We start from the raw sequence: 24,845 nt of genomic DNA on the forward strand, positions 1-24,845 counted from the left end.
TCACTCCTAAAAATTTTGTGACGAAAGATTTTGATCCATTATAGCTTAACCACACCATTCTGTTCTCAAAGTTTAGCCATTGCCAAGAGGCGTAGTTTATACTTCTTATAGGGTCCAGAGACCTCTAATGAAATCCTCGCTACTACGGGTTCCTCTATCATCTACATCTGGAAATTCTAGGGTCACTATTAAAATATTATATAAGTTTATTACATAAGTAATAAAATGCACTCATAAATAACGATTAAGCCCTTTTACACAGTTTATGGGTTCCTTGTGGCTTTTGCTCTGACTCGATGTAACCATATCTTTTCTGGTAGTCAAACATCGTTAGAGCTTAAGCTAAGTGTCTTTGGAGTAAACGCTATCACGATGTGTTCCTTTAAAAGTAGTTAGCTATGTTGAAAATGTCAGATGTCTACATGCCCAGGAGCACAGTCAAAACTTACAGATTATTTTTTCGAATTTACAGCAAGGATTTCCGTGCTTTAAGAGGTTCTTCCATCATAATGTTTTAGGGAATAAAAATGGGAATTATTTATAACAATAAACATTAATGCTATAAAGTATAGCTATGTTAGGAGTATTTGCTTCAATTGGAATGTTGAGTTAAGCTCCAGTTCACCTTTCTTTTATTGAAGCGTCTTTCATGTCACGCTGTCTCTGACTTGACTCCTGGAATCATGTTTATCTGAATTGATCTAAAGAAAGTCTGCGACGAAGAAGCTCAAACTGAACCTTTAAAAAGTTTTGACATCAGAGGCACCTAGACTACAATATATAATAGACTAGCGGGCCCGGCGCGCTTTGCTGCGCATTTCAATAATTTTTTGCAAAAGTTGCCCGCGGCTTCGCACGCAATTTCCCGTTGAAAACAGTACACTATATTCACTTATTCTTTTTCTATCACATTCTAAACATTGCTGAGATAATTGATAGTCGTTCCATCGTGAGCCTCTTGGGCGTATTATGAAGGTATGTACCATATTCCTGCCTCTATCTAGCTGTTACCCACGGCTTCGCACGCAAATCTTAAGAACCGAAGTCCTTATATTACTTAGTAAATTTTTTTTTTTACTATAATAAATTTTAGATTAAATTAGTTATATCTCCGATGCCACGATTGAGCTTGCTTTGTTGTCTCGATCGAGAGAATATGTACACACGGAGTTTTGAGAACCATACTTCTGTCAAAAAAAACAACTAAGGTTGATTTTATAACATTCTTTATATTTGTAGCCAACGTAAGATAGTAATTATGATATCTGCATTACTCTTCTGATCAAGCATGAGCATGGTTTATATTAAATAAATATTGCAGTTAAAGGTGAATTTTTACGTCAAATTTGAATTGTATTATCTGGATAGTAAAGTCTATGTTTAACAGTGATTGCAAAAAACAGTTTTAAACAAAATTTGTCGTTTCTCTTAAGCTTACTCTATGCTTTAAAACTATAAGTGTAATATATGTTTACAAAGAACAGCTGATTAAAAATTTGAAAAGACGTTAACATATGTTTGCTGCAATGCATTTCTTATGGGTATTTCTGTAACCAGTGGGGCGGAATCCTGAATCGGGAAAGGGATGGGCATAGCTTATAAACCTTCTCCGTGGAAAAATACATATACGTACAAATTTTCATCATGATCGGTCCAATAGTTCACGATTCCATAAAGGACAAACATACAAACATTCATTTTTATATATATAGATAATGTAATCTAGGTGAAGTGGCCGTTTCATTGTCTCATCAGGTGCCCAATTGAGAGCACTATGATATATCTGACACGACTTCTAAGCAAGGCAAAGTAACCGATTTTTTCACATATAAAGAGAGTCACTCAACTCTCTATAGTAAAAAGGTTTTATTAGATTTGAATGTTGAATTGAGATACTGTTCATATTTATTGTATTACTGCGTCTGGTCACTGATTCTGTTTCAGACTTAATATTAGACACCAGACGAGCTACAGATACATTTTTACTCGAGATAACTAGCAAGATAATACATTCACATTCTTTCAGGAAGTTAGGAGGAGTACTTTAACAGCAGAGCTTTCTGAAAACCAAATCTCATAAATGACTTTATCATTATTCTTCCACTTTTAATTCTATATGAGTAAAAGCCACATAGTGATTCCCAAGTGATTAGATTCAGTTTGTATACCAATGCTTTTTTGATTCCCTTATTTTATCATTGATATCATGGTTATCTGTAATCACATCCAAGTTTGCAATCGAAAAATTACACTAACCTGATGAACTCGGTAATTTGTTGTAAGATTGTACCCAATAAAACAATTTAGTTCTGTTGTATATCATTTGGTTTTATTTTAAACTTGAATATTTATTTTTAAATTGTTGTTTTGCGATAGATATAGAACATAAAACACAATTAAATTACCTTTTTTGGTTAAAAGGTTTTTTACAATCATCAGAAGTGTTGTACTTTATTTAATAAGATGAAGACTATTTAATTAAAGAGTTTATTTTAACTAAACTGTTATTAAAATACATACGATGGTACTGAATCTAACAGAAATTAAATTTCCATTATTTAGTAAGCACAATAAACTACTAAATTACTTGCAGATATTTTGTTCATTTCGTCTCGTCAAATGTCTTGTTCCTCAGTACATGAAAGAGTATATCGATGGCGCAGAAAATCAGTTCAACGATATTCGTGAAGTAAATTTGGATAAAAATTAGACTAATACATAAAATGAGTGCGTAGGTCTATCTGCGTGTCCGTGTCTATGTAATCATTGCTAAGTATTAAGATGAAAGGAGAGTTAGATTTGTCTTAAAATACTTCCAAAAAACAGTACCGGTAACCAGTGTTCGTAAGATAAAACACATTTACTATGTTAAAAATTTAATATATAAAATATGGATTCAAAGAATTTGAGAGACGATTTGGAAAAAACTGACATTAAAAATATATCACAATACATATTTTATTTTTATTGTCATATTCGTTGAAAATTGTTTTATTATATTCTTAATAATTTTCTTGGTAATAAATATTAAAATGTTTTAACTCTTTAAAATAGAGAAAATTGCTGCGTAAAAATATACTTATTCAAATCATAACATTTAATACTTTGGATTATATGATTCCCTTAAATTGCTATTAAAATTAATATTAATGAATATATTTAATAGGAAGTGAAACTAATAAATTATTATTGGTGTTACTTCTCAAAAATGTGATAAGATCCGTAGTTCTATTAAATCTAATTTCATGTCATTTATCTAAGCAAAATTAAAATATTTGGCAGTTAAATTATAGTACTATACAGTTAATTTATAAGACTAATGGTACTAATTATTATTTAGTAGTGATAAAGTGGGTATTACTAACGCGTGATACTAACATAATTTCATGGGAAGACCAGGATCTTTCAATCCGTAAAACATTAATTCCTCACTTACCACTGCAAAATAAAAAAATAAGACGTGAGTTTTGGGTATGTATACGATTCGTCTACCAAGAGTCTGCATCTGCATTGGTCTCCCCAACCAATCCAACTCGTTCGATAGCATCCGCTTGAATTGATAACTGTTAGATAAAAAATCCATGCTTAAATACGATTTCGCAGAACTGCGTCATATTTACCTATGTTATAAATTACTAATCTTACCAGTTTTCATAATTTAATAACACAGCAATACGTTTTAATTTGTTATTAATACTTAACAATAATACGCAATGGCCAAAAGTCTCTCGAACAGAAAATTCTAATTATTTTCAAACTATGTTATTATAATATCCTTGTGATCATTTTATTGGTATTTTTATTGTTATATGTTTCTAGACACGGAGTGCGTCTAGTAATAAGAATCTTAAATCACTATCTAACATCAATATTTTGAATCTCTTGTTCAATAAAATTCATTTCTTGATGTTTATTGTGTCTAATTAACTAATATTATTAAAGGTGTTCCTAGCCTAATAGACAGGAAAAATCCTGGAATACACTTACAGGTCTGGACAACAGAACTAAGAGAGGTGATGTCAACCAGACATGTACTGTAACTGCCCGAGCGCGTGAGGTCTAGCTTTTAACTTGATTGGCATTTTGTGTGAATGCTTTATTCCATGATTATAGACAAATGTGGTCTCATTGATGATTTTAGTCATGCATATTTCTTCTGGATAATCTCACGTAATTCATAATAATTATTATAATATATGGGTTATATACAAACTGTAGTAAGAATTACTCTCACAAAACTAAATTTTAAATAACAGAGTTAGTAAACAAATTATAGAAACAAGAACGTTACAAAAAATATGATTACAAATTACATATAAGGCACAACACGTTTAAAATTGAATGAATGCACGTGTTTAATACAAAACTACATTTATTGTATTTCAGAATAATTTTTATAAACTGTATGTACAAATCTTTGAATTGATGGAGAAGGACCATCTGACTACAAAATTATTATGTATAAAATGGTAAGAACATTTAATTTCAGTAGTATTATGATTTTGTTATCAAGAATTTATCAACAAGAAATTTTTTAGTTCACCAATAAATTGTTGATTTTTTATCGGGAAAAATATACACGATGTTTTTCTGTTATACGAATTATGCATTTTGCTTACCCTAATCAAATCATTGTATAAGCAATATATATATATTGAATCTATATTGACTAGCTATATATATTATTATTATAACACATCACATGTTTCTAGTTTTTAATTAATAGGTTCGGGTTCATGGCAATAGTTCATTTTAGAAAAAAATCTTTATATCGAAAGTAACGTGTTTTGTACTAGCTATACTACGAACGGAATTAATAATTTCCACGTAAATTATTTTATCAAAGATAAAATTAAGGATATAATGACATATTTATATTTAGTATTAGCGAAATAATGTAAAACTACTGTGATGTATTATTGAGAAGTGTTTGTGTGTGTGTGTGTGTGTGTGTGTGTGTGTGTGTGTGTGTGTGTGTGTGTGCGCATCTACTTAAAAAAATTAAAATAATATTGAGGACGAAATTTCACAAGCGTGTTGTGGCAATGGCCTCTGTCATAAAGCACTTTCCATAAAGATGTGCAGCTTTATGGCGGCCGATCTTGTATCTTCATTGCACTTCACACATAAAACGTGGCTGATAAAACTTGATATGTAAATTTAAGAGCTGTCTTTACTGAAACTACTTTACATAAATTTATGCCGTAAAGGGACACGTAATGTTGTGTGAATGCCCCTTCGTCCCTTGAAGAGTAAAGAGACCCGTCTAATCATGAGTCTTTTAGCCCTTTAGTGGAGACTGCATTCTTTACATGCAACTTCAGTCCACAGAATTCTGACACATTTTTTGCTACAATATAATTATACTGTATGTTTTAGATATTTTTAAATACCAGTGTATCCAAAAAATTTATTGTATTTCTTAGTTTTTCCTTTTTTAATCGCGGAGACAGAGTAGCTCTTGTAGTAGCAAAATTGTTTTTAATATCTTGAATAATCACGGTTTATTTTTCTGGTATTTCGAAATTGGTATTTTTTCAAGTCTATTAGAAAAAAATTAGGATATGCACTTTAAAGCAAAAAGGGTTTCACCCAACCTAAATTATTTACCGGATTAATGTATAATGTACTAGACGTTTAGATTTTTAATATCGAGGTGTCAGTTTGTTAACTATAAAATATAGGTTAATTTAGAACCAAGATTTAGCCACCTAACTGTAGTAAGGTAAAAGTACCATGGCCGTGAGCCAAACTTGAGACGTCCCATAACTAAGCCAGTTTGTGTGAAGTTACTTGACAACACCAGCAGCTAAGTCTGGGGAGCGAACAGGTGGTTAGCTTAAAGTAAATGTAATGGAGGCCTTTATTGCCTCTAAAGGATATCCTTAACATGCGCGGTTGGTGTTATATTGTAGTGGGAGTTTCAGTAATGTTGTAACAACGTAACGACTCAGCATATCTATTATATTATATATTATTCTACGCCGACCTAGGGCAAATTAAGTAAATTTATTTTAATTAATAAACAGGTTTTAGCAAAGTTTATACTTTTATATTTACTATACTAAAACTATTTCATTGTACCTGTTAAAACTGTTAATGAGAAAATAATATAATAGAGATACGTTCTTGACTAAGTGTCAACGAATCATGTTACCGGAAGTGCTTGAAGAGTGTTATTTCAGTCTGTTTGTCCGCACGATATATTGAGAAAGAACCGACCGGAAAGGATCTTGTAACTTACCATGCAGCAAGATATATTGAGAAACATTTCATCTGTTGACGTTTTTACATGATATTTCTTTTTACAAGAATGAGTTGTATGAAGTTTATCTAAAGAATGTTCATCCGAGGGATCAGTCAGTTGGCTCTCACAGTTTTTCATTCTTCTACCAGAGGGATGTAAAACTTGTCTACTGTACGTATTGTTGTGTGTCTGAATGTTTGTTTAAAGAATATCCCAAGAATTTATACCGGTTACAGTTCACTATTGTTCAGAATGATAAAACATGCCAATGAACAATCATTTTTACGCGGCTGAGTTAAACACCCATTTAAAGTAGAAGTGTGGTGTAATACGTTGGGCTAAATTGGCATATCTCAGCCACAAAGCCAAATTCTCACGATCTGTGATTGTCTGTATTAATTTTGCGTCATATGATAGTTGGAAAGCCGAGAACTTACAGTAAGAATTAATAAGTCAGTCAGCGTTTTGTCCCAGATAATGGTTAGTTTACAATATCGCAGAGTGTAACTATAGGCGATATTTAGCTAAGAAAACGGTTTTATTTCCTGGTGTATACCACCAGTACTTTGGTATAGACGTATTGCGTGACCAATATCAGAGAGCTAAGCACCTCATTATTATTGATTTGAGGCCCTCCACTTGTGTGCTCTTGAAACATAAATACACCTTAGAGCCTGTGCTCCAAATACATGTTGTGCTTCTAACTTATCTATGGTTCTATCATTGTAAAGAAATAACTGCTGAACATTGTAATCATTTGGTACAGTAACAACCATAACAAGAACCATGATAACAATTTTAAACCTTTTGCACTTATACATCCTTATTATTGACAGAACCTTTATGGTGGATATAGTAGTAATTGTATCCTTTATACGGGTAATATATGATTAGCACGCATTGAAAAGCTTTATCGATTTTTAATAGGATTTTTTTCTAATATTTAAGCTATTAATTACTCACTAGTTTGTAACTTTTAGAAATATATAAAAACATGAATGTTTTTGTATGCGTACTATTTATATCTTGAAAATGAGATCTCCCATAATTCTACGACTGAAAATAAGGTTTTATATATACACCAAGTTTAATATTGTTCTTATGGGGCTACACACAAGATGACCGCTACTACTCAAGGTGGCTCTTAATTTCGACTATGCATTATCCAAATGAAATTATTTCGGTGGTAACGGCCACTAAATGTTTACTTTAAGATTATATTGATCCCTAACTTAATATTTCTTGTAAATTTCAATAATCTTACAGTTTACTGGAAATTATTTTGAAAGACTATGGGTATACGTTTTAAATTTTTTAATTTAAATATGGCAAATGTACACTCATATTTGGGTTAGTATGAAAACTTTAGAGATAGCCACGCGTTCTTCTTACGTCTGTACAGTTTCATACTTTTTACAATTCCTGAATGACAAAGCTATGATGCGTCAATAGCCAAGTAACTTCTCGTGACAAAACTTACTCTGGCTGTCTTTTAAGGATAACAATTATAATAATATGGAAGTTAATTAGTGCCGTTTTTTGCATTAAAATTTTGATACAGCATATTTGTTATTCGTCATCTGCAAACATAGTATCTTAACAATAAAATTCAATTAAATATAACAGTTTATAAGCAATATGTTAATACTAATACAATAAATATTGTAATTTTTATTTTTTTTTATTTAATTTAGAAATATAATTTTATAGGAAGGTGACTGTAGTACCATTCAGCTCATTCTCATAGCGGGATACAGCTTACACTTTCTCTTATGTTCAGCGCGAAACCATTTCGAAACAGCCCCAAAGGATTCACACCTGAAAATGCCACAGAACGGTTGAGGAAACAACATATTAGACGCTGAGCCCTGGTTGGCCCAGGGAACCCAACAAACAGTCACATTGTTGATTCTGGCAGGGGAAGAAAAAACTTTATAGCATTCCTAGACAAGTTTGGAAGGTGCAGTAGGTTACTCAGGAGTAGAGTGTACAAGTAAAAAGGAGATGTACAAGTAAGATTCAGCACCTACACGATAAATGGTAATTATTCTGGATCTGACTTTTACTACAGATTTTCATGTGACTTCTTTTATTGTGAGATTTATTTAGTATTGCAAATAATAATGTAGGTTATGATTGTGCATTAATTGAACGCTATAATAGATACTATTATTTTATAACCAAACAAATTTATTATGTAGGCGGAAATATTCGACTTTAGTTCTAAAAGGATTAGCCTCTAGATATTAAAATACACGGTTAGAATTAAGTGAATTACTGTCAGAATTAATGTATGTTGATTACTGTGTTGGGTAATAAAAATAATTTTGTCTGCATAAAATATTTTTATGTATCAGGAATGTCACTTGACATGTGTAGTCACTTGAAAATGTACCTGTGTAGTTGTTAAACAGATATCGTGCCAAAACTGATTCTTAACAGACTCTACCAGTCCCGTAGCTCTGCTTGCTATAATATTCAAAGTGAAATAAAAATCAAAGGATGTCTGATTTTACCAGGTGAACTTAGATCCAATAAGTCCTCACTAACCCTAAACTGGAGACCAACGCCTTGAAGGTGACATCGAAATTCCACCAACGGCCAGGCAGGCGGGCTGCTTGGAAGGATAGGATCGCTTAGCGGTCACTCTTCCGAGGAGTACCTTAATGTTGCTTGATTTATGATGATGTTGGTGATAACAGCTGTACCTGTTACACTGCGCCATTGGCACTTTTATCATGGAGAACAACAAAATTCGTTACAACAACATTCACAGCCATTTAGTACTTCTTGCTTCAATTGTAGTCTTTCCAATAACTTGTACCGTACACGTAGGATTGTTACAAGGCAGTAACTATACACCTCGTAAGCTCATTTTGCCGGTTTAACACAGGTATTTTTTCACCATTCAAATACTTTAGGTAAAGATCCAGTTGTTAGAATGGTATTCAAAGTTATAAATCCAACAACCATTGATAGTACCCCAAACACTCAAAACTTCCTTATGAAAGAAGATGTTGTGATGTTTTATTCGAATAGTACGAAAACATAGTTTCTGATTTTCACCATCAGTAATCATTGTATTATCTGCTTCAAATAACATAAGATAAAAATATAATTATAAGTTTAATTTATTACTTTCTTCGTATATTTATGAAGTTTTTTTATTTAGGAACCTTCCAAATATACTGTTAAGTTACGCAACATTTTATAGAACTTATTAAACTTTTATCTCAGTACTTATAGAAATAGCGAAGGTTTAAACTAGTTTGTGACCATAGCACTTTTTAACAGTACCATCGATCTTGACATTTTTAGATTCTCTTCTTTATTCTGTTTAGTACGATTTTCACACAGGCAGGTCAGTGGTCCATGAAAGCTAATAGAATAAAGCTTACATTATCAGAATTAGGGCTCTTTAAACACTAAAAAGAGAAACAAAGAAAAGCAATGAATTATTGCTTTATGAAATTTAATTTGTGAGTTAAATAATATTAACGATATTAACTCAGAATAGATGGCAAAAAGAAACTTAAAATGAATTTAAACTCTTAAATAAAAAAAACCTCAATTGATAATACTTGTGTGTATTTACTAGTAGTTTTGATGTGACTTCACTTATCTGTAACCTCTAGATTTAATATTGTCAAAATGCGGTTGTAGAAAACACTTTTACTTTCTACGTTTATTTAGTGCATAGTATGTAAGAAGAAATCCTAATTACAAAATAAAATAATATTGTCTCGTAATTATATTAATAAAGAATTAGTTTTTTGGTTACGCAGAGTAGATTGATCGCCATTTGACATCATCTAAATGTGGTACTATCATGGCTGCGATAGTGCAAACAAATGAAAATTCATACTTTTCTTCAAAGCTCATATTTATCCATTCCATGTTGTAAAAAAACAACTGTGACTTTATTTAGAAGCTGCTTTTTGAAAGACAAATGACTTCATTTCTGTCAGACACTGCCTCAACAACAGCAGTGTTGTAAATGACACTTCCCAGCAACGTGGTTCTATGTGTAACGGAGTGAGTTTACTTGCGTTTTGGTACTTTTCGTTTTCTTGAAAATAATATTTTTACTTCGAGCATAATATTATTATTTTATCTTCCCGATAAACAAAAATACGCGAAGAAAGGTTATGTAGGAAAACCTATTGATTAACATGTATGATAATAGAAATTATTTTTAATGGGAAATTAAGATCTATTAAGATAATAAAACACAAAGTCAATATTTCCATATCAAAAGATATGAACAGAATTATTGTTGTAGTGAACAATATATTTTAACAAAATTCTTCAATAATTCTTTTGTTTTTTTTTTTTTTAAAGATATGATTATAAAATATAGGCAAATATATATAGTTTAAACATTTTAAATTGTAAATCTTGGATAGTTTGAAATTTTTTCTAGGTTCCTTACTACACAATAATAATAGCAGAGTCTGTATAATTTAAAACCCGGATAGTTACCTATTTTTTTAATTCGTCTTTTGTACTTTGAATTATCTTTTATTTCATAAAATAAAAGGTTTTGTATTTAATTGTTTTTATATAATTGTATAATTATTAAATAAAATTTTTTTCTGAGTTTATACGTAAAGTTAAATACAAATAAACAATGGTAGCGTTCAAAGTATTGTAAAAATGAGTTTCATTGTAACTGACAACGTATTGACAAATGCCGATGAATATTTATCAATTGTTCGGAAACTTGTGTCAAAACTTTAACCATCAATAAATGTATGAGGAAACATTGACCGTACCGATTTCATATACTAAACAGAAATTTATTTTGATTTCTGTTGCTACTGTTAGGGATTTTATATTTCTATGAAGTTATTTATCTTAGGTTAAAATCATATTATTAGTGACCTTGACATATTTACTTTTATAATTTAACAAAATATTTGTGTTATTATAGTGTTCTTGAACCTCAGTTTTTTCAGTACTTTAACGAATGTTAGATAATCGTATAGTTCCTTATTGTTTTAAATATGTGTAATACAAGTGATTACCATTAATTAAATATTTATAATTGAATACAAAAAAATAAGCTACTCCAACCGTGTGTATAAAGAAAAAGTAAAAAATATTCAGATTTACCTACTTACTAGCTCTAAATGTTCACTTTGTTGTTAAATCCTGAAACAACACAGTTTAATTGCCTTATATTTTAATAAATATTATCAGCTATATGAGACTATTATTCGAAAACCCAATAATAAACGGTGACAAAATTCATAAATAATTAGTTCATATATTTTTTAAAGGCATTATTATTTTTTTAATGCTAATGTGCTAATAAATTCCCAAATATATTAAAAGGATTTCGTATAAAAAATTCTATATTTTAGTTATTAGATGCTTATTAGTGCTTATTTTACACTAATTCTGTAAGTATAAGATAGAATAAGATAGAATAACTTAGTATTCGGAAATGTATTTAAATCTTTCATATTAAAACATTATTTTCTGATATGTGATATGGAGTCATCAAAAAGAAATGGGGCGATTTAAGAAGTGGTAGTTCCACGCAATTTTAACACTGTGTAGAGTTCTCACTGACAAAGTGGTTTTATATCTTTTACAATCTTTTTACAAGACTTATCAGGGCAGTCATTTAAAGACTAATACAATAGCAATACCATTCACTGCAGTACCAATGAATTTAAAAAATTAAACCATTATTGATATTCAGTTAATGCATAGATATGACAGTCTGATGTTAGACGAGGATTTACAACAAAAGTTAATGTAAGTAATAGGTCACAGGATTCTTCCAGACTTTTTCCATAGTTCAGTGACATCACAAATAGTAATCTTATTTTTGAGATCTGGAATTTAATCTCTTCCACACATGGATAAGTAACCTGACACGTAATTTAAATTTTTTGTGCCAAAACTCTTTGAAACAGTCAGTCAAAAACACGGGTATAGATTTAAATGTCACATTTTCCTGATCAAACTTTGCGGATCAAGTAATTATGTAAGAGTTTATGATACTATATTTAACGTTGATTGAATCATCTCAAGCACTGATAACAGGAATTTTCTCTGCTTGGTGTTCAGTATCTAGTTTGTCATTGATTAATCGCCTAACTTGTCTGCTGACTGTGATAACGAAGGCGAAATTGCTCAGGCTGTAAGGGTCGTAAATCATCCACCGAGACACTCTACCCATGACAATAAATCAATAATTCCTCCATCACATACGGGGACGTACCTTAAGTTTGAAACTGCAATTATTAAAATAGATACTAACATAAAAAGTTCCACATAAATTTAATTACTTTTTTATAGAGTTAACAGGATACTAAAAACATACATCTCATAATATTAGAGCTCTTTTACAGTTACATACCAGAGAGTAGTGGTCTGGTGATACTAAACCTCCGTAAAATTTGTCCTCAGTTGTTTCTATAAATAATTTCTATGAGTATATTTGTCTAATACAGAGTTAACAAGTAATGTGTCTGCTATTACATCGATCATTAAAAAATTTATAAAAATGAGAGACTGATCCCCTTTTAAGCCGTAATCTGTGCGTCCTCATGGGCCACTGGCCTGTACGAGGATCTTATCACACAGAATAATGGGGGAGATTCGATACGGTACGAGGTTGAAGGTATTAATAAAAAGTGCAACGATCACAGACAGAATTTGACACTGTGCTGTCTCTAACTCAGACCCAATATCAGACCAATTTTCAGAAATAATATTAATATTGTAGGACATGTTTGGTGAATGTTTGGCTCGGTAGCATAACGGAGTAAAATTATAAAACTAATAGTCTATATTTGAAATAAAAGTCAAATTAGTACTTTTATAATAAAGTATCGCCAGCTGTAGTAAACCACATAGTGCGCATGCCAGTTTCAACTTTATAAGTGCCCTTTTATCTTCATTGAAATTTATCTGTTTTGATAAATTATTTACCACCATAATGTTTGTGCTAGCTTGCCAGGATCACTTTCATTTAGCTGATGTCCTTACAACACGAAATACGATACGAAGAACAAGGCAACGATTTTGCTTAGCATAAACACGTAGGTAGTGTACCAAATATTAAACAAAAATAATGTACTTTAAAAAATAAAGAATCACTTCTAATGCTTAGCGTAAGATAAATAAAAATAACATGAGAGAGATATACATTGCCCACAGATAAAGACAGCATCTTTATAGGGAAGATGCCATTTTCTTTTATTTCTGTGTAGTTATGTTAAATATACTGCTGATTTGCTCATCAGTTAAAAACAAGAATGAGATAAGAAAAATGTAAGGTGTAGTTCTATAACTAGCTGAACTTGCATCAGTTTATATGTTAATCAGTTGATGTTTTATGTTTGTCCAGTTTAGTTTTCTTTGTAATCGCGTGTTTTAGAAGTCTTTGTAGGATAATGCAGTCAGTAGAGCGACCACTTTATTATAAGAATGTATCACTAGAAGGAAGAAGGGTTTCCCAACGTGTAGACGCTTAGGTGTGCGTCGGTCAGTCGTTTCAAGATGGCGAAACCGGTACCAGGAGCAAAGCACTCTTCGCAGAAGAGCAGGTCACTCGAGTTCCATCATGCACATAAAAGACAGATTGATACGAGTTAATGCACTTCGTAATCAGTTTTTAACTGTTCTAGAACTTTCTTACGTTCTTAATCAAGCAACTGGAACTCGTATATCAGACCAAACTGTGAGAAACCGACGTTGAGAAGCGGGAATGAGGTTGAAATTCTGTCCAAGTGCCACGATTTACTGCACGTCTTAGGAAAGCAAAAATATTGAAGTTCGCTCGAAACCATAGGCGTTGTCAGCTGAAAAAATGGCTTAAGGTAATATTCACAGACGAATAAAAATATAACATTTTGGTAATTATAGCCGTGTTTGAGTATGGAGAAGACGATATGAGCGGTTTGTCAACTCCGTTCCGTTTAGTGGAGGATCAATATTAGGTATATAATATACCTTTTAGTGATCCGGAACGGTAGTTTAACAGCCCAACGTTACGTGGATAAGGTGTTGTATGTCCATAATAATCCAAGAGAAGGATGAGCTGGTCAAGATTTTGTTTATTTCCCAAATGGAGCCTGACAATACTTGGACGTACAAAACATACAAGTATTGAAGTGGCCTATTAGAATCCCAGAACTAAATCCGATTGAGCACGACTGGTATCAACTAGGGAGAAACTAGGGAGAAATATCTCGGACGGGAAAAAAAACCAACCGAGGACCTTGGATGAGCGGGAAAGATGGCGTTATGACAATAATGGGCGAGGTTGCCTCAAGAAAGCCTCAGACGATTTATTAGAACCATTCCAGAGGGTATTCAAGCAGCTAACTAAGCCAGAGGAGGTGCCACGATATTTTGAAGGGTATTTCAAAAAATATATTATCGTTTGTCATATTTGAAATTTAATAAAAGAGTTATTTTTACTTTGGTTTTTGAGTGATCGTTAACTGACTACATTTAACCTACATTTAACTACTTAAAAAAATAAAAATAGTACTCTCTGTTTGACTAATTGTATGAGGCATTTTACATAAAAAGTAAGTGTTACCTATCGAAGAATAAACTAAGTACAAACTACTAAAAAAGTATTATATAACCGTTTTGTAGAGTGTAAAGGCAATGTGGACATATTAAGCTAATTAAATTTCAATAAAAAAAACGTAAAATATTAAATCAACTTAACGTACGTACGTCATGCCTCTTGGAGCTTTAGCCCTTCTAATCTTACCTATTATTTGAAAACCTTGTTGTTTTACAACCCGTTTTAAGACCATTCTACCTACAGCTTTAAATAACCCATATTGGACTTCCAGCTATTAAAATGTCCGTGTAAAAAATAGTTTAAGTCATGAAGGATCTCGCGTCTTAGGTTAACCAAGAAACCTTCCAGTTCTAGTAAAACACACTCTTAATAAGCTACGCCTTTGTATACACCTTTCCTTTCGTAAACTTAGGTTACTAGATGTCTTACCCCCGGCTACTATTTTTTTTTTTTTTTTTTTTTAGAATATATAATAAAATATTTTTCAGAATAAAATAACAATAATTAATATAATAAAGAAACAACAATAAATATAATATAAAAATGCAATAAATATTATCTTAAACAAAAATTAATATTATATTCAACACTAAATAAATATATATCAAACTGTAGCATATAATTTATGTTTCTCTAATCTGAAAAGTAACAGTTTGTTGTCAGGTTTGTTAGGCTTTCACAATATGTGTAAATTTTTCTCCCTTCCATAACAGATCGTAAAAGTTTTTAACTAATTACGCAGATGCACTTTGGTAATAAATTATGACTTTTATAATCTCTCTCCATTACTTAAAATTGTACTTTTTTTAATTTATGAAAGTTAACACCTATTGTGTTCTGTGAGTTTTTTGACCGTTTGTTAGACCGTGCGTCTTGAAGTTGATAATTGTTTTCTCTGTGCACTAATTTAGGTCTATTGAAGTGTAAAGTATAGCCGGAATATGGGATTTTGTTTAATTCACTTGTTATTATCCTAGTTACTTAATAATTACAACAAAAGTATTTAATTTTATATATATATATATATATATATATATATATATATAAATTTAGGTAAATAATTGTAATAATGCGTATTTGATTACAATATAGCAAAAAATTCGTAATAAAGAATTCAATACTATATGACATATTTTTATACAATTACTATTAACAGTCAATCAAACGATGCCAGTTAAATACCAAATTTAACCGTTACCGACACTATAGGACATTTCACCCTTTATATTCCACATGTACGTTTATAAAGTACTATTAAAAGTCAATCAAACGATGCCAGTAAAAATACCAAATTTAACCGTTACCGACACTATAGGACATTTTACCCGTTATATTCGACATGTACTTTTAGAAAATTACTATTAAAAGTCAATAAAACGATGCCAGTTAAAATACCAAATTCAACCGTTATAAACACTATAGGACATTTCACCCGTTATATTCGACATGTACTTTTAGAAAATTACTATTAAACGATGCCAGTTAAAATACCAAATTCAACCGTCACCGACACTATAGGACATTTTACCCGTTATATTCGACATGTACTTTTAGAAAATTACTATTAAAAGTCAAGAAAACGATGCCCGTTAAAATACCAAATTCAACAGTTACCGACACTATAGGACATTTCACCCGTTATATTCGACATGTACGTTTTAAATATTAGTTCATTTAATTAGATCCCTTGTTAAATATAAATACTATTAGGAGCAACGGAGAAAGTAGCATCATATTCTTTTATAAGCAACGAAATATGTCATAGCCCAAATATAAGAGTTTTTAATCGCCTTCCTGTTTGTAGAATATTTTCAATGTGAATATATTTTTAAATTGTGTTCATAAGGTTCTAACATTTGCCATGGGCTTTAAAATAATATCTTAATTTATGCATATATGAATATAAAATACCTGACTAAAATAAGAACATGTAAAAATCGTGCAAATGTAGATAAATTGATTAATTAAACTGTGGAACTACCTGCGGTAATTCGCGATTATCGGCGAATCTACTCTGAGGCCGTAACAAACACACAAACCCTTAAGTGTTTATCCAACGCATGGGAATTTCCGGCTGTATCAATTCCAATACTGAATGTTTACAATAAAACAGTAAATTTTTCAACTACTGTTTACTCACTCAAAATAGTAATGAAAAGTCTTTATTTTTTAGGCTAAGTTAGAACTTTATAGCTTAAGCTCATCAGCTTACCCTCAAAAAATATAAAACTGGCATATGGTACAGCGATTTACAGTCATTATTTAGAACAAACTTATTAAAATTGTAGCAAATAATATAATATAAGTAAAGTAATGTAATATAATATATGTACAGCTCTTAAATTTGTATAATTCTAATTACAAAACCAATAAATTTAAGAACTTATCAAAACTCAGAAAACACACAAACCCTCAAGTGTTTATCCAACGCATGGGAATTTCCGGCTGTATCAATTCCAATACTGAATGTTTACAATAAAACAGTAAATTTTTCAACTACTGTTTACTCACTCAAAATAGTAATGAAAAGTCTTTATTTTTTAGGCTAAGTTAGGACTTTATAGCTTAAGCTCATCAGCTTACCCTCAAAAACTATATAAAACTGGCATATGGTACAGCGATTTACAGTCATTATTTAAAACAAACTTATGAAAATTGTAGTAAATAATATAATATAAGTAAAGTAATGTAATATAATATATGTACAGCTCTTAAATTTGTATAATTCTAATTACAAAACCAATAAATTTAAGAACTTATACAAAACTCAGGTAATAAATAAAATTCATACGTACCCACGCGCTTACACACGTATGTACAAACCCTAACGCCAGAGTCCCTGCATGAGACCCTATATTCCGACACCCCAATTATTCTGCAGAAACAGCTTCCCTACTGCCGCACCAAACCGTGCGATTTTATCTACTACTTAAGTCTTTTGGGTAGTTAGTTCCATAAACGAGATGCGGTAACTATGACAGATTTAATGTGGTCAGGTGAGGAAATAAGAAAAGAAGTTGACCACGACAAGAGGGCCTTTCTTTGACACTTACACTGGAAATGTAACAGAAACGCTCAGACAAATAATTGCAGGAACTTGGACTTACGATAGAATGTAATAAACGCAGGATATGAAGTTCAAAAGTGTGTGTTAGATAGAGAACATTTTGTTATAAGAAAAGAAGAGCCCCATGATCTTGGCGCTTCATACTAAAAATAAATTTTACGCTGTTATTTTGAGTCCGCTGCAGCCTGTCTTATACCCTCTTAGTCAATTTATTGATAGCAACGTTACAATAGGTAAAGTTTGTAAATACCAGATCCTTTATTAACATTATTAGTAGTTTATAGTGTATTAGTATGCTTATCGCTTTAAAATCCGCATTGCTCCATAAACTCTATAACATTATCTGTCGCATGATCAGTCCAGTTCAAGTTCTTATTTATCACTAATCCAAGTGTCTTCACTTTTTCACAGTAGTTAAGTAGCTTGTTATTAAACTAACACAAATGAGTGTCACGTTCTCAATCCAAGGGGATGACGGAAAATCTATATGGTGTCAATGCTGTATGGCAAAGATTAGAAAAACACAAACTGTAACGGAAAGAGCTATTCCTAGCCTCACATTTATACTCGTAAAACAGTACTTTTAGGTTTTAGTAACATCATTCTGGTTCCGACCACCAAAGTATTGCTAACATACTAACTATACATAAGGACTAAAAAATAACAAAAATTCCGGATAAAATTAATACCGTGGCCTTTGGAAAATGCAAACAAAATGCTTACAGTAATCGTAAAATATAGCCTTCCGCTGAGTCTAGGGAATGCTTAAAGTACAAGCTCAGTAGAGATAAATACACGACTCTGCAATGTTAATCCCCTGGAACCGAGTTAGGGGCTGGAACCGCTCTGTGCTTGAATATTTTACTTTGTTGTCTACTTTGCAACGTACAGTACCGTTTAAAACCTTGTACTAAAAATATACTACAAGACTAGTAATTCGAATGTATATAATAATGGCCCCTCAAATTAATATGATTCATTTTCCTAAATTATACACACATATTTGCATACTAAACTTTGTAATTTTTATTATATAGTTCTTTATAATAAATTATATTTACAAAGTATAGTGATATAATTTTTGTTGGTTTAATGAGTATTCAATCTGCATACATCTTAGAGAAATAGAACTTATCATATTTTTTGATCTTCAGAATAAGAAAACCTATTGCTATTACTTTAAGATAAGTAATAATTGTATGGCATAAAAAATTACAAAACAAGCCTGTGCACTTCAAATATTACAGTTTAAATTGATAATAACACACTGATGTAGTTATTTAATTCCTTTATTTCGAATAACTGATACTGTGAGTACAATATCATACTTGTATTGTGTAATAAATTGATAAAAACTAATTATGTTTACAATAATAATATATAGAAAATTGGAAGGAAAATTAGTTAAAACAGCCGTTATCTGAAAACAAATATTTTCATACCGCAATTTATTTTAAAAGACAAGCGGTTGCGAAAGGGTGGGTCCGGAACGTAAAATTTATAGCTCATTTAATTAAATGTTGACTTATGTGCTTGAAATAATAACATAGATACATTTATTTATTAAATCATAATTCCTACTTCTCGCAGTTCCTTCGTTATTTGATGCCATGACCGGATCCTGTTAGCGGCTTGCACGATACCATAAAAGCGCGGGGCAGCAAAGAGATCGACAGCCGAGTCATAAAGTTCTTGTGAGTTACTCCTCGGGCTCGACGAAGTTCCTCGACCCTTTCCAAGAAGGCTGCGATGCTAGGGACCAGAGTTGTCGAATTTCAGGCCCCACATTATACACAGGTACATATCTGGGGCGCGTGAGCCTTCTCTTTGTCTTCTAAATATCGCAGATCGTCTTGGCGGGGCCAGTCTTGAACAACTCTTCCCACCGAAGAATGATTTTCTTCTCTTCCGGTCTTCTGAAGCCTCCACTCTTCTTTTTGCCATCTACTCTCTTGCTGTTGTCTATCTTCTTGTAGTCTTCTTTCTTCTTGCTTCCACTTCTCTTCCCTGTTTTCTTCGTTCCTCTTGAAGCTTCATTCTCTTCCTGGCGAATCCAGTTATCTTGCTGTCTTTCAAATGTTGTAGCTGCATCCCGTCTTGACGTTCTCTTTCTCTTCCAAGTCTTCCTTCCTCTTCATGTGTTCTTTCCTCTTCTGGTGAAACGATTGAGCCAGAAAAATTCTAGAACTTTCGTGGGGACAAAGAGAGGATCCGTCCGCTTATCTGAATCTGGCTGGGGTTGTGGATTGCCAGCTGATAGAGTCTTGTTGTCAGGAGAATCCACCTTAGCCGCAGACTTAGAGTCCCTTGAAAGAGTCCAACAATCCCTTGCAGTTTACCAACTAAGCACTGCTTGGTCTAAATGCTCCTGATCATCATCCCGCCGTCGCACCCACTGGTATCCTATCAGCTCGAAGGTATAAATGCCATAGGCGATGCAACAATACGATGATAATCATTATCGTTATAATTCCCCTCATAGTCACTCACAAGTGCTGATAAATCCTGGTAATTTGCCTCACACTCCTCTAGTTCTGTATCCGTATCCAAAGAATTAACTACAGCCTCCTGTATTGGCGTATTCGACGCTAAACTCTGAGAAAGTCGTTTTCTCAAATCTCCGGCTGTACCTCCAGAGGGAAGATTCCTAAATCTTCAGCTCATAGATAACTTCTGTTTTACGCAGTGATAGGCACTCATATTTAAGATAAGATACCAAATTCAAAAGTGGAACAGAAATACTCATAAGGTTTTTCCCAACTCAAAAATATAAACACCCTTAAAAGGTCACAAAAACCACATGAGCGTTATAAAATTAAAAATTTCGAAAGAGTACGTTCAATAAGTGTCACAAAACAACAATAAATAGAGATATGTTGTCCCAAATAAACTACAACAATGACCAAAACACAGAATTCAAAAGCAAATGTCAGAATTATTCCATAATTGAAAAGGAGAAATAAGTTTTGTTTGATATTTAGGTTTTTTTGTACTTTGTTTTGTTAAGGAAATGTGAATAACTACTTATTCCAAGCAACACTAATGCAAACCGATCATATAAGCAGCAACAGTTCAAGTTCATAGAAATAGTTAATATTTACAAAAACACAAGTATGAAGAACAAATAAAAAATGTACATTATAACTATTACTTCAGATTACTCCAAAATAATCCAGGCCCCACGTTGGCAGTGCCAATTTTGCAACGTTCTCCCCTAGGGGAATTGTGCAAATGTCCGGTATCACTCAGTGGAGAAAGGGGTGGTCCATTGACAGCGCGCCGTAAGGGTAAGGGTAACCTACGATTAGTACTTTCTTCTTCTTTAAAAGGTTGCTCGTGAGGGAAAGGGCGCCACCTTGTTGTAGGACAGGTAACAGGCAGGGCTGATTCCAACAAGGAACAGTACCCCTGCTCCAAGGAAAGTACCAATCAGGCTCCCTACTACCATACACTAAAGCTATTTTTTTTGTCAACCAGGCCTTTGGACTACACAGATAGTTGTATTGAAATATTCTGAATATAAGGTTAAATATAGACCCCTAATACTTATGCGAGAATATCTAAATCCAGTTACTAGGACTGAACAAAAGAAACAAAACACTCAAATGTTTGCCATTAAACTAATTATTTATGTGCAGGAATTGTATGACATTATCACAAGTAATCCAGCCTTACAGTAAGTAAATGCTTTTAGACAGAAAATAATTAACAACAAATTATAGCGAAGATACAATGTTACCACTTATTAGAAGAGAATTACAAATGGCTAAATGAAACTCTAATTTATGGTAGGGAGCGCTCCACTTCCTCAAAAACAACATGCAACATACATAAATAAATGCAATAAACACATGCAATAAATGGCCTAGACATGTAAATAATAGACGACACAAGTAAATTTACTAAAGATACACTCATAATTTGTGCACTAAAGGTTTGCAGTTAACGTCTGGAGGGTAGCGTTGAACCAAATTTTAAGGGCTCCTTCCACAATTACAAAGGCTCCTGGGCCAGAATTAGACATCAGTCCGCGTTCCGACTTCACTAATCCATAAGAGCACTCTGTGAAATAATCCAAGTCTGTACTCACCAACTGGGAGTCACAACACAAAAGGCCTACTACGACCGTGGCGCGGAAGAGCGCGGCGCGGCGCGAGCGGATCCGCGGTGCTGGTAGTGGTAGGTGTAAGGCGGCACGGCTAGGAGCAGATCCCAGTGTCAGGGTAGTGCAAGCTGGAGTACCCACTAGCGGCTCGCAATAAGTCCACCAGGCTTCCGGGCGCAGTCCAGAAGTGTACCAGGACAAAATCCCCAAAAAAAAAGCCCTTTGAACACATTCACTCCAAAATAGTTATGGTCCCAGCAAGCATCGATATATATATATATACATAGGTAAATTTATACATATATATATGATCATATAATTGGTTAATTAAATTACTAAAATTAACATACTTAAATTACCTGATTAATATTTTAAACCAACAGAGAATATCAGATAACAACAGTTTATCTCCGAAATAAATTAAAGTTTCCTTTGTTATAAGAATAGTGAGGATCATATCAATTATACAACTTATTTGTGCCATATTTATATTAATAGCAATATTTAAATTTTTTCATCAAATTTATAGGAATTTTAAGTAAGCAAACATCTATTCTCAGTAGTAGCAATTGAAATGTACATTTAAATACAAATGAAAAAAAACAACAATGAAACATTTAAAATAAACACATTAGGTGGTTTTCGTTCGTTTGAAGCAAAGAAAATATTATGCCAGAATTTATATTCAGCTGATTAAGCAACAATACTCCTCTAGGTAATTGATAATGGAATCACCTGTATTTATGCAATTTCTGGCCATAAAATCATGAGAATTGTAAGCTTGATTGTTAATATCAAAGGCTAAACACTGTAGAAAATAATAAACATAAATAAATTAGAGTACCCTACATGTACACCGTATGATTTAACATAATAGGCAGTATAATAACAAAATTGCATTTATAAATCAATGTGGATATCAAAGACTAATTATTAATAGCTTGAGGTAATAATTTACCTTGACTCTTTTATTACAAAATAAACATTGATACATAAAGAAGAAACGTGCTGAAACTATTGTATCGTACTAACATGAAACTGTGACACATTAAATTAAGGACTAATAAACGGTCTTTTACAAAATCTATATGTCAATCATGGTTGTATTTTTATGCGACTTGGTATGTATTTCCATAATTAAATACTTAATTTACTATAAAAGAGATTAATTTTCTTCGATTAAAACATTTAAAAACATTGCAGTTATAACAGTGCAAGTTGTAACATTAATTTTTCAACATATGTACTATTTATAAGTTACCTCTTTCTCTTAGAAATGTTGTCAACATAGTTAGCGTAATTGGTTTTGAAAAACAAATACTTTAAACAAATTATTAGGTAAGATTATTAACTATTAAAAGTAAATGCACGTTTTAGCTTTACACGTTCAATTCAAAACCCTAACAGTTTTTCCAAAGGCTCAGTTGAGTGATTCTATAATCTTGAGTAGTGTTTTAAACTTTTAAAATTAGTATATTAAATTCACGTAAGAGTGACGAGAACTAAGGAAAATTATATGGTAGTAAGTTCACCTTGGCCAATTTATTAGTCGGCTCCCGAAAAATCCAGCGAATGCTGAAGGGCTCGTAGACACACACAGCACCGACGCAATCCAGTCACTCGCAAGCTTCCTCACTAATCAATCCAACCAGCTGTTTGTTATCAGTTCACCTGCCGCAGCGTGTCGTCCGGTCGTGCGGTGAACAGTCCACCGGAGATAAAAGGTTACTCAATGGGCTATTCTTTTTATGCAGAACAGGCAAGAGTGACGTACGGGCATTGGTATAATTGGTACAATGTCGGCGCGCTACGACATTGATGAATTGAAATTTATATAATGTAGAGGTGGATCAGTTCTACATTATTTATACCATAACTCACCATAAACTGCACACGTCACAAATACCCCCCCTGCCTGTAGAAAATTTCCCAAATTTTCTTCACTTGATGAACCTTTTGAGGTCAGCCACGATGCCATTTCCCGATACGTTTACCTTTCATATCAGCCAGGGTGTATACCAAAGGAGATACTTCCTCAGCCACCAAAAAGGGTCCTACATATTTAGGTGCTAGCTTCGCTGAGAAATACTTTGTTGCGTCCGACTGTGGGTAATTCCTTTTGAAGGACGACATCACCCACTCGGTAGTGTACAGGTCTTCTACGAAGGTTATAGCGACGAGCTCCTCCGTCCATGGGCATTCTTTAACCTATCAGCAACCTCTTGATAATGTGCTTCAGGCTCTTGTAGCTTGTCACCATAATGCCTTGAATCTTCTGGAGAAGGTACCACAGAGCCATCCTCAAGAACCTCAAATCCTGCACCAACAGTGGCGAGTTTCTCGCCCGAAGTTCAGGAACGCTGGCGAATACTGTGTAGTCTCGTGGTACGCTGTCCTAAGAGCAAATCCTAGCTTAGGTATGTACTTGTCCCATTCTCGGTGGTTGTCTTTCACGTATGCCCTTAACATAGTAACAATGTCCCGATTCACCCTCTCTGCCGGATTGGCTTGGGTGATGGCGACTGGCGTTTAAAAGTATCTTGATGTTATAACTGTTTTTGCAAGGTTGGTCATCGGCTTTCCGATGAATTCTGAGCCATTATCGCATATAATGTAAGCCGGACGCCATAAACCATGAAAATATCATCCTCTAAGTGTTTGGAGACCAACTTCGCTGTAGCAGCTCGCAAGGGACGCAAAACAGAATACTTAGTGAAAGTATCGGTGATGACTAACAGATACTTAAATCCCTTCAATGACCGAGGTAATGGTCCTGGTCAACTATTAAGTCTGCAGCAATCATTAGCCAGGGAGCGTTCACACCACGTTGTGTTTCCCATCACACCAGCGAGGGGAGTTGTTGGTC

The sequence above is a fragment of the Homalodisca vitripennis genome, chromosome 3 (assembly GCF_021130785.1).
Source record: "Homalodisca vitripennis isolate AUS2020 chromosome 3, UT_GWSS_2.1, whole genome shotgun sequence".
NCBI lineage: Eukaryota > Metazoa > Arthropoda > Insecta > Hemiptera > Cicadellidae > Homalodisca > Homalodisca vitripennis.